This window comes from Polyodon spathula, chromosome 3 (genome assembly GCF_017654505.1).
Source record: "Polyodon spathula isolate WHYD16114869_AA chromosome 3, ASM1765450v1, whole genome shotgun sequence".
Classification (NCBI taxonomy): Eukaryota; Metazoa; Chordata; class Actinopteri; order Acipenseriformes; family Polyodontidae; genus Polyodon; species Polyodon spathula.
The window spans coordinates 39,164,181-39,176,862 of NC_054536.1; the positions used below are offsets into that span (position 1 = coordinate 39,164,181).

The following is a 12,682-nucleotide window of genomic DNA, read 5'->3' on the forward strand; positions in this document are numbered from 1 at the left end:
ATATATATATATATATATTAAACTCAAATTAATCTGGGTAGGGAAAGCACTTCTTGCTTCTATCAAAAGTTGAAAATAAGTCAGTAGTCAGGAAGGACAGGCTGATCATGTTCTCTTAAGTGCAGCATGCTGCTTTGCCAGTTGTAAGGTGTACCTTCCAAAGACACAGAAGTAAAATAACATGTTGTTACTCTGATTCTCTTAACTCAGAGGCTTGCTTGAAGTAAATTGCATTTACTGTAAAAACTGTTATTAACAGGTATGAAAAAAGTAAATTATTTGAAAATTTATACAAATAAGGTAAATTTAGGTTTTTGAGAATTAAACAAATTCTATACTTTTTCTATTGCAGTAATTCAGAATTGCAAGGCGCTTTTCCACAGCAAATTATTAATAAGAAAGCTTCAAATTATCTGGCCTCTTCTTTCTACAGTAGTTTCAACTCCTTACAAAAACAAAAACACAAAACCACATTTTAAATGTGTGCGTAGTAAACCAATGTTACTTGTCATAACAATACCACAGATGCTTTGACACATCATATTGGTGTTTCGCGGCTGTTGCTTAGTTTGTAATTTCCCCAAATGGCCATCAATCATATACAGTAATACATTTGTATTACTTTAACCAGTTTATGACAGTTGGGTTAGGGTTACGAAATAGTTCACATGTTGGTGACAAGTAATAAAACGTTATTACCATAACCTTCGTTCCCTGAAAAGAACGACAACCATTACCGAATGGGAAGAGCCTCTCCGACCCATCAATCAATAAGAACATAAGAACATAAGAAAGTTTACAAACGAGAGGAGGCCATTCGGCCCATCTTGCTCGTTTGGTTGTTAGTAGCTTATTGATCCCAAAATCTCATCAAGCAGCTTCTTGAAGGATCCCAGGGTGTCAGCTTCAACAACATTACTGGGGAGTTGATTCCAGACCCTCACAATTCTCTGTGTAAAAAAGTGCCTCCCATTTTCTGTTCTGAATTCCCCTTTGTCTAAACTCCATTTGTGACCCCTGGTCCTTGTTTCTTTTTTCAGGCTAAAAAAGTCCCTTGGGCCGACATTGTCAATACCTTTTAGAATTTTGAATGCTTGAATTAGGTCGCCACGTAGTCTTCTTTGTTCAAGACTGAACAGATTCAATTCTTTTAGCCTGTCTGCATATGACATGCCTTTTAAGCCTGGAATAATTCTGGTCGCTCTTCTTTGTACTCTTTCTAGAGCAGCAAAATCTTTTTTATAGCGAGGTGACCAGAACTGCACACAATATTCAAGAAGAGGTCTTACTAGTGCATTGTACAGTTTTAACATTATTTCCCTTGATTTAAATTCAACACTTTTCACAATGTATCCGAGCATCTTGTTAGCCTTTTTTTATAGCTTCCCCACATTGTCTAGATGAAGACATTTCTGAGTCAACAAAAACTCCTAGGTCTTTTTCATAGATTTCTTCTCCAATTTCAGTATCTCCCATATGATATTTATAATGTACATTTTTATTTCCTGCGTGCAGTACCTTACACTTTTCTCTATTAAATGTCATTTGCCATGTGTCTGCCCAGTTCTGAATCTTGTCTAGATCATTGTGAATGACCTTTGCTGCTGCACCAGTGTTTGCCACTCCTCCTACTTTTGTGTTGTCTGCAAATTTAACAAGTTTGCTTACTATACCAGAATCTAAATCATTAATGTAGATTAGGAATAGCAGAGGACCTAATACTGATCCCTGTGGTACACCGCTGGTTACCACACTCCATTCTGAGGTTTTTCCTCTAATCAGTACTTTCTGTTTTCTACATGTTAACCACTCCCTCATCCATGTACATGTGTTTCCTTGAATCCCAACTGCGTTCAGTTTGAGAATTAATCTTTTGTGCGGGACTTTGTCAAAAGCTTTCTGGAGATCTAAATAAATCATGTCATATGCTTTGCAATTATCCATTATTGATGTTTGTCACAGAGACGGCCGAAGTGGGCAGCGTCAGAACCAGGAAATGAATACACAAAACAGGACGGATGAAATGAAATGATGATGGCTCTTGCTTGCGCTGGTTTATTGTAAAATAAAAGGGTTGAACAAACAAACAGAAACAGGACCCGGCACTGGTAGCCAAAATAAATAGACAAACAAAAACGGACTAATACTAAACAAAAATACGGTGAGCAGATCGACACACTAACAAACAAGGTGAGTTTTAAATAAACAAGCATCATGCTGGTCCCACCAGCACGTAATAGCAATTGATATATCTAACTCTTTATCCTCCTCTCTCTCCCGTTCTCCACTCACCGAACACCCAACAGCAAGTGAGTAAAATGTGTATCCATATATACTGTTCTGCTGGGATTGAATAACTAATTAATTATTCACTTGAATCCCAGCATGTGAATTAATTATGTGCAACCTCGTGCTCACATATTAACTACTTTAAATGTACGTGAAGTGATGTACAATCCCGTGCCTAAATACAAATATACATTTTTAAACACTTGTGTTACACAGACTCGTTTATATCCCATGTACCAATGACAATATACATTTAACACACCTCACGCAACATATAATAGAAAATACACACAGGGGCGGGCACTTCGTCACAATGTTGCATTCTCAAAAAAAATCAAGCAAGTTAGTTAGACACGATCTCCCTTTCCTAAAACCATGTTGGCTGTCTCCCAGGACCCTATTACCATATAGGTAATTTTCCATTTTGGATCTTATTATAGTTTCCATAAGTTTGCATATAACAGAAGTCAGGCTTACTGGTCTGTAGTTACCTGGTTCAGTTTTGTTTCCCTTTTTGTGGATCGGTATTATGTTTGCAATTTTCCAGTCTGTCAGTACCACCCCTGTGTCAAGAGACTGCTGCATGATCTTGGTTAGCGGTTTGTAAATTACTTCTTTCATTTCTTTGAGTACTACTGGGAGGATCTCATCTGGCCCAGGGGATTTGTTTATTTTAAGAGCTCCTAGTCCCTTTAACACTTCTGCCTCAGTTATGCTAAAGTTATTTAAAACTGGATAGGAACTGGATGATGTGGGGCATGTTGTCCGTATCTTCCTTTGTAAAAACTTGTGAAAAATAATCATTTAATATATTTGCTATTTTTTTTTCATCTACGATTTTGCCATTTGTATCTCTTAGACATTTAACCTCCTCTTTGAATGTTTTCTTGCTGTTGTAATATTGGAAAAACATTTTGGAATTGGTTTTAGCTCCCTTAGCAATGTTCATTTCTATTTCTCTCTTGGCCTTTCTAACTTCCTTTGACTTGCGTTTGCAGAATGTGGTCCAATGATCAACATAGGTGAAGCCTTCCCGTGTGCACCACGTCTTCAGCCATGTGTTTTGATTAATTATTTCCAGCTGTCCATATGGTCCTTTGCAAGGTGCCAGTAGTATACCAGAAAATACCACAGTTTTGGTTTTTTCTTTTAATTTCCTTCCTAGCTCTCTGAATTTGTTTTGCAGGGATTTGTCCACGCTCTCAGTGATGTGCTTGACCGAGGCTCCCGGAAGGCAGCACACTGTTGTAGTAAGGGGGTCCAAACTACGAATTGAACTTGCTGTGTTTCTCAATATGCAGTCCCCAACAATCATGACCTCCCTTCTTTTTGCTGTCTGGTCACCACTGTCAATGGGTTCCTGGATGTTGTTCCTTTCATTCTCTTGTTGTTGGTTCTGCTCATCAAAATTCTGAAGTGACTCAAATCTGTTGGTTGTTTTGATTTCTGGTGTTTGATGAAGTTTCTTTTTTTCCCTGCTTCTGCCTACCTGAACCCAGCTGTTCTGACCTTCTATCTCCCTGGTGGCTTTCAATCTGTTAGGGGTGATGCAGACTTCCATGAATTGTGGGTGTGCCAGTTCCTCAAGATCCTGTTGTTGTCTCACTTCTCACTTCTTCCTTTCTAGCATACTTACTAGTTTATGCAAATCCTGGATCGCGCGGCACTTTACGCACACTTGGTTTAGCTCCGCTGGGTTTTCTCAGATTTCTCACATCAAGCAGGTGTCACAGATTACTGGCTTGAAGACCATGTTGAGGTTTTTTTTTTAAGTTTAGTTTCTTCTGCAGCCGTCAACCTGCTTTCAAACTGCTTCTAAACTGCTCTGTACTTTTCCACGCCTGTACTTCTCCCACTCGCTGTCGCTTCCACTTGCTGGGAAGACTGCCTCGTTTAACTGCGTTGTTCTGCTGAGCTGTTTGCTCCTCCCCTCTCCCGTGTCTCAGAACGGCGCTGAATTTGAATCAGCTACTCTGAGTTTCAGCTTGTTTGTTATCAGAAAAACACACGCGGCTGTTTGACTTTGAGCTGCTGCTGTGTTTCCCCAATAACCTCTGTTTTCTGATTAAAGCAATTCAAGATGCAATTTCTCCTTACTGCTTCTAAACTGCTCTGTACTTTTCTACGCCTGTACTTCTCCCACTCGCTGTCGCTGAGCATATATAAAAAAGCTGCCCTACCAAGGCCTTGCTGTGAGGAGGAAGTCCCTTCCACCTTCTGCTGAAGAGGGTCGTCTTCACAGTAGCATATTGCCATTTTCGAAATTGAAGGTCAGCTGGGGACATGACCTCGAATGGTAATGGTTGTCATTCTTTTCAGGGAACCAGGGTTATGGTAATAAGCTCCCTTTCAAGTGGAATGACAACCATTACTGAATGGGAAGCTGTACCAAAGCTGTCGTGGCTCCAGTTTACCAACAGTACAGCCTCATGGCAATAGCCTCAGAGCCTTTATGATGCTTAAGATGCATGCCACCTGCAACATCAAGGTGGTAAAAACGTGCAAATGTCTGACTACCTGTCCATGTAGCAGCATTGCAAAGCTCACCCAAGAAGGCGCCATGAAAGGGAGCCCATGAAGTTGCTTGGGCCCTGGTAAAATGGGCCGTAATGTCCCCAGACATGGGGGAGTCCGTCTGTTCATACGCCAAACGTATGGCATCTGACACCCAGTGCGCTAGACGTTGCTTCGACAGGGCTTGACCTCTAGAGCGGAACCCTTAGCAGACAAACAGATGGTTGGACACTCTCTAGGACGCGGTCCTATCCAGGTAACAGCGCTCAGCCCAGACAGGGCAAAGCGTGTGCTGTCTACGGTCCTCCTCTGACTCATGTGGGGGAGGTCTGAAAGTTTCCAAAACCACTGGTTGGTTAATATGGAATGAGGATACCAACTTTGGCAAAAAGGCTGGGTTCGTTCTTAATGTTACCCACGAGTCATTACCAGTGAAAGCCATACATGTGTCATCGATGGACAGCGCATGAAGCTCAGTTACTCTTCTGGCAGACGTAATGGCTAATAAAAACGACAATTTGAGGGAAACAGGGCGCAGCTCTACTGAGGCCATGGGTTCAAATGGGGGACCCGTAAGGACCCCCAGCACCAGCCCCCGATCCCACTCAGGGACCATGCTTTTCTTTGGAGGACAGAGCCTCCAGGCCCCTTTAAGAAATTGCACTGCCAGGAAGTGTGCCCCAGGTAACGCAAAGTCAATTTTATCGTGGCACACCGATATTGCTGCCAAGTAGACCTTCAGAGTGGATGCGGATTTTCCTGCATCAAACAGGTGTTGTAAAAAGGTTAGAATTGTCTCAATAGGGCAGGTTACAGGATCGTGACCCTCAGCAAGCACCAGAAAAACCTTCCATTTATATGAATACTGGGCTCTAGTGCTAGACGTCCTAGCAGACTGTAGTGTCTCTACTACTGCATCTGGCAAACCTTGTCTGGATAGATGTCTCCATTCAACTCCAGACCCAGAGTTGGAGCTAGGCTGGGTTCAGGTGCCACAATAACCCATCCACTTGTCTCAGGAGGTCCTTGAGGAGCGGGAGCTGCCACAGTTGGCCCAACAACATATTGGAGAGGAGAGCAAACCAGGGGCACCTTGGCCATCTGGGTGCAACCAGCAAAACCTGGGCTCTCTCCACCCTGATCCTCTCCAGTGTCAGGACTAATAGCGGTAGCGGAGGGAACACATACAACAGCCCCTGTGGCCAAGGGTGAGCTAGCGCGTCTACTCCCAGGGGACCCCCATCTCTCTCAACAGCAAACCATAGGAGGCAATGAGTGGACCCGGCTGTGGCAAAGAGGTCGACTTGCGCCGTACGAAACCTCTGTCTACCACTGTCATGTTGTCCACCCAGACCAGAACGTGTTTGTGCGCTAACTGCTGGTGAAAATGAGATAACACCAGTGCTACTGAGGAGCGAACCAGCTCCAGAAAGTCCTGACAAAGAGGAAGGGCATGTTGTGGGTGCCCTTTTTTTTTTTTTCAAAAAGCGGTTCCCCTTTCCCTCCTTTTCTGCAGGCTGGGGAACATCTGTGGGGAACAGGGCCCAGAACTCCTCCCTCCTCCCTCTCTATGCAGTAGGGGTGGTATGGAGCCCCCCGTTGTGGCCTGCCCGACCGAAGTGGCGAGGTCGGACACGTCCGAACTCTAAGCTGTAAAAGACAGCTCGTCAGGGCTTCAGGGTCTAGGTGGGGCCTGGGGACGGAGAGCGGGAGTGGGGACGCTGGCGCTGCCTGGTAGCAGGGGGCAGTCTACCCTGAGCCTGTAACAGGGTCTCCAGCATGGTCTGCTGGGCTCTCACTGTCTGAGCCAGCTCCTCGTAGCGTCGCTCGGCAGAACTTTGGAGTTTCTTCGGCGACTCAGAATGGGAGCGCCTGTGTCGACAAGGGGAAGGAGAGCGGTACCTCCGCGGCGATCGCCTACCTCCTGGTGAGCACCCTCTCGAGCGGTGCCGCCTCTGCGATGTCCACTGCGATTCCACAGAGGGGCGCCTACATCTCTGCACCTGTGGTGGGGTAGGGGAGGGTGAACCAGGGGTATTGGGGAGCTCCCTAGTCACAGTGGTAGGCTGGGTTCCAGAGGCCCTTTGTGAAGGACCCTGGACCACGGATCCTATCCTTTCCTGCCCCGAGGAATGGGAATCCACTGGGGAGAGGGCTGCCCTCCTGCGTTTGGTTCTGCTAGAGAACCGTTGACAGGGAGAGCAGTCCAAGTCTCCCGCTAGCGCCCTGACCGCGTGGTCTAGCCTGAGGCACCGAACACAAGTGGTGTGCCCATCCTGCTTCAGGAGCTTGGCAGCAAACTGGTCACACTGGTGAAAACCAGCGGAGGACCCTGTCGAGCACAATGACATGGCGCAGGGGCGTTGGTGCTATGCAATATGCTTTGGTGCCGAGTAATCAGTGTCATTGTCAGTGCCGAGGTGGACGCACCAATCGGTGTCGGTGCCGAAGTGAGCGCGGATGGTGCTGGGCTATTGTGATCGGCACCGAGGAAGCACGGTCGGTGCTGACCTGTTGCAGTCAGCGCCAGGGGTGGGCCTGCTCGGTGCAGAGTCAATTGGCGCCGGTGTCGGTGCCGAGGAAAAGCGCGTGCCGAGCTGTTGTAGCCGAGTCAATCGGTGTCGGCGTTGAGGAAGAGCGTGGTAAGCGCTAGGAGAGGACGAGATTGAGAAAGGCGTGTAGGCTTGAGCTGGTGGGTAGCTAGACCCGAGTCAATCTGCGTAGAGGGCAGTGTCGCGAGCCCGCGGGGTCACCCTACAGAACCACAATAGCTCACAGGACTCAGAAAACGGTACTTAAATTACACAAGGTAATAGTAGAGAATAAAAGCTTAGTGCCAATCTCTGCAGAGGGGTCGAAACAAACTCTAATCAGTAGAATCTACCGAAGCGAGACTAAGGCAATCTCAAAAACACTCGTGATAATGTAGCTTACCATTAGAAATCCAATTTGTAGGTCAAAACCGTACAAATAAGCCAATTTCCAGCACAAAGAGAGCACAAGGCAATCTAGGTGCTGTCTCACTGAGGTGAGAGAGAAAATGGCGATATGCTACCGTGAGGACCCGACCCTCTTCAGAAGGAGGTGGGAGGGACTTCCTCCTCACAGCAGGGCCCTGATAGGGCAGCTTTTTTACATATGCTCAGTGATTGACGGTTCAGAGGCTCTTCCCATTCGGTAATGGTTGTCATTCCATTTGAAAGGGAACCAACATTATTTGACCCCACATAAAACCAATCATATTTGTGTAATCACATCACATTCAAAGTAACAAAGTAAAAAAAAAATAAATCGAATATGTTTAACAGAGGGATAAGAGATGGGATTGCTGCCTACAGGTAACACTTAGTATAGGAGTTCTGTACTTGCTGCTAGCACTGCTGATGCCTGATACAGTGTATTAGCTGTGCTTTACTATGAGTGGCCACATGACGTTCTTGTAACTCTTGGTTCCTTATTCTGTGTACCACATGACTGTGCAAGTCTGAACTGAACTCCATGATGGGGTGTACATCCTCACATATAAAACCACAACAAAACTGTATACTTTTCAGAAACAACACGCCACAGAGATTTTCCATATCTAGACAAACTTTTTTTTAATCATGTACCATATCTACTTGTCTACTTTTACACATTCAGGGCTCTACGTATCACTGATTTTTCTTTCGTATCTTGACTTTTCGTAGGTTTCTGTGACTTCGTAGACACACCCGCGATGTATTAAAGTCATTTTCACTCCCGTAACTAAGTTCTGTCCATGTTGTGGTAGTTTAGTTATGACTGTTCGTTTAAACTATGTTCATATGCAAATGTACAAATCTCATTATAATAAGTTTCACGCTCACCCTTAATGTATCATCATTTTTTCCTGATTTAAGACTTCGGTTTGTGCCTGTTATTTTACGCATGCCTCTCACTGGCATAAAATATAAAAAAAACCAACATATTTACAGTCCACTCACATATCCGACCTACAGTTTTGACTTCAGTGGCAGTTAAACATGTGTGACGCATATCTGATTATTTGATTTTGGTCCATTCCAACCCTTATATCTTTTTTGTGCTTCATGAAAAAAGGGCAATATTAAAAACACATATCTGAAAGAACTGTGTTTTAAAATAAGTAGGCTTCTATTTAGATGTACTGCATTGGTTTTGTTGGCACAGTACTATATTTAAGAGCAGAATTTTAATTCAGAACGATATGATTCTTAAAATACCACTTGCCAAATCTAAAGAGACGACACGTAGTAACTGTAATACAGTACATACTTTTAAATCCAGTAAGTATTGTAGTGGTATGTAAAATTTCCCATTAATCACCTAACAGCAAAATGAAATCTAAATGTTATCCACGCACAGAACTGGTAACTAGCAACTGGTTTTTAAAGGGCGATTGCATTTCAGTTTTTTTTAAAGAATATTATCACTTAACATGTGTTGATTCAGTTATGAAATCTCTAAAACAAACTAAGTGAACAATAGTACAATAGCTGACCTTGTTTTTTTCCTTCCAAAACTGACAAACTAAACACTATGCGAAAACTCGATGAAAAACATCATACAACAGGCACTGCCTTCCTCATTGATCCTGTGCTCCTAGCAAGATCTCTCGATTTGCCGAAAATAATTGTGAAACCTTATAATACAAAGTGAAAGTTGTTTACTATCGTATCGTAGGCGGTGTTTACATGCACAAGTCATGACAGTTTTCCTCACAACCTGTTTGCCGTACTTTTCAGGAAATGTGTTGCTACGAAGTTCAGATTTAGGAAATTTAAATGCAGAATATGATGTGCTTGAATAAAACTTTTGAGTATCCGATAGTTTGTCTTTCATTTTAATATTTAAGGTGTTTAAAATGTACCGGCAGTTGTAGGTATGAGTATAACCGCAGCGGTTCTGGTGTTGAAGTTGTCCATAAATGTACAGCGTGTGTGTGTGTGTTGGGGAGTGTCTATGTTTTGTACAGCCTTTCTGCTGGAGATTACGTGATATTAAGTCAAAAAAACAGGAGCTTGATTGCTGAAACCTTGTGAGCCTGCTCCTGTTTACATGGTGTTTTTACAGCAATTTTTGCGAAAGCGATTGACCCTGCCCTTAAGCCGCGCTGCCAAAAGGACGCCCTTTTGCTGTTTCACGATTTATTCACATGATGTCACACAGTCATGGCTGTAGTCGATTTTCAATCAAGGCTTCCGTTCTTTATTTTATTGTGTACATTTTGTGTGTTAATTTTTTATTTGCCATCTGCTATTTTGTCTGATTTTAATGTATTTTGTTCTCGTTTGTTTTAATTTATATGCATTTTATTTCTTGTTTCTTATTTCTGTGATCCGTGATGTCTGTATGGGCTTTACATTTTTTATTATAAAAGAGCTTTGGGATGCTATATTGTATGTAAAAAGGTCACAAGCGCTAGGCTAATTTGTCCTTTTTTATGCTTTCGTTTTTTAATTGCGACCTGCAGTTTCATGGTCCTTTTTTTTTTTTTTTTACAGCTTAGCATGCAGCAATCTTATTTATTCGATTGGATGTATGTTATTAGTGTGTAAGCTATATTGCTGTAATTTTAAGGTGGTCTCATTTGAAGAACTGAAAAGTTCCTTTGCTATATTGTATTGTGACTGACTGTGCTGCGTCAAAGGACAGTGTGTCATTTTGAGAATTGTCCTGCAGTGTTGATAGCAAGCTTTTTCTCTTTTGTGGAAGGAATATCCTCCAGTTTTAAATAATCATTGTCTAATCCTAAACATTTTAAACATTATACCAGACATTTAGTGTATGTAAAATAGATTTATTTATTTATTTATTTTTTTGAAATTCTTAAACATTTTTTTGGGGACCAGCTGGGAGTGAATAGTTAGACTGTTTTCCAATTCAGCTTGTCAGACAGTGTTCTGCAGCCCCAGTACTCTGCTGGGAAATCACAGGGGGCATCGACTTACTCAACTCATGTAGGAGTTTTAAAGCTAAAACTTGTTTCACTTAACTGTTAACTAATTGCCACATCTGTTTAAAGTTATCTTCTGCATTCCATCAAGATTCAAATTATTGCAAATGTGTTATTTTTAATGGGAGACTGTCATCTCTTATTTTTTCCCTCTACTACAAAAATTATTTTATTTACAGCATACGTTTTCTGGCAAAAAAATTCAGTGTAGAAAATAATTTACTGAGAGTCATTAAGAGTTGCAGTAATAATGCTGCTATATAGTCCCAGTGGTTTCACTCCTTAGAGCTACCTGCCTATTGCATAAAACAAGGCAGGTGGAAAGTTTATTAATGAAGATTAATGGAAGTGTATTAATCAAAATGAGACTGAGCCAGCTGTGAGAAAGGGGAGATGGTGGGAGAATGAAGCACGATGACAGTGTAACTAATGAAAGTACAACAACAGGGGTGCCAATTAACAATGTATTGTCACTTGCCACTTTTGCCATGCTACCACTGCTTATTCGGGAAATTAAAATAAATAAATAAATACACAAACTTTTTTTTTTTTTTTTTACCTACCTGCCTAACCTAATGTTTTTCACAATGGGAAAGACATCAGAGCTGACAGACTAACAGAGGGCAGATTAGTTGCCATGTGCTTGCTTATTAAACACACAAACTGTACACATTTTTATATTTTTACTCCCATATTTGTTTTCATTTATTTAGCATTTCCCTCATACTGTACTAGAATAACACTATGTATTAAGGTAAACTGGAAAATACAGACCAAGGTCCCTTAAGAACGCTCAAGTTTTTAGATTTTCAGTTTTACAACATTACAGTAGATTTTTCTTCTTTAAAAGGTTAGTGGCAACATATGGTTTAAATGTGTCTTCATTATAGCTCCGTCCTATACTGACAGATTAATTTTTATTACAATTAAATTATTCTGCACTTTTTGGGAACATTTTGACATTTCTTAGAGAACAATTCATAATGTTGATGTTATTTATTTAAATTTTAGTAACATTTACATTTTTTTTTTTTTTCATTTTTGAAAGAGTGCAGTATCAGATTAGTAAACTCATGACTTGTGTTCAAGGTCAGCAGAAAGGTTTTAAATAGAAGTAAATATTTTCTTTAAAAACACAGATCCTGATGTGTCTAACTACAGTAATAGATGGGAGTCATGCTAGACTCTGTAGTTTTCTGAAACTACAATAATTTGACAAGAGAGATTATTGTACTATAAATAATGCAGGTTGTGTTAACAGAAACAGTAATTCAGACTAACTTTAACTGCTGTACAGTGGCAGCAATTACTAATGCGGAATAAGGAACAGGATAAAAAGTAATTATGGCTACGGAACATTCCTGAAACCATGAATTTGAGGAATAATGAGAAATAAAACAAAAACAGTCACATCTTTTTGTCATTATTTGATAACTTAGTTTAATTGCTAATTACCATTAAATATTTCATTGTATAATTTGCGACTGCACATAGGACTTGATAACTTTACTATAACTGGAGATCTGAGAGACCGGGAACATTGTTAATAGATCAAAGTAACATTTCTCCAAGTTGAAAACCTAGACCTTTAATTATTGTATTTACTCAAAGAGATAGTCCAGCTGTTATTATCGAAACTGAAATATTATCAATGTGTATGTCTTCATGTTATTTCTCCATTGACCCTACGCTCAGAAAGCATACACTCATTTGTTAACAGTCAAGTTATTATTATTATTATTAATACTAATTTTATGTTCTTTTTAAGCAGTACAGAAGCTTACTGTGGGTTAGGCTTAAACCCATTGCCCTCGATTTTGGTAATGTTAAAATAAAAACTAAGTTGCAAAAACAGTTTTTAAAACTTGATACTGGTAATAACGTGGAATAATAAAGGTAAAGCAAATTAAAAAAAAATAAAAA

General features: G+C 41.2%; 1 protein-coding gene across 2 annotated transcripts in view; it reads right to left on the minus strand.

Annotated features, from left to right (window-relative positions):
- Nucleotides 1–12,682, minus strand: part of LOC121313081 (FYVE and coiled-coil domain-containing protein 1-like) — an 85,110-nt gene that overhangs the window by 71,445 nt on the left and 983 nt on the right. The window lies entirely within an intron of this gene.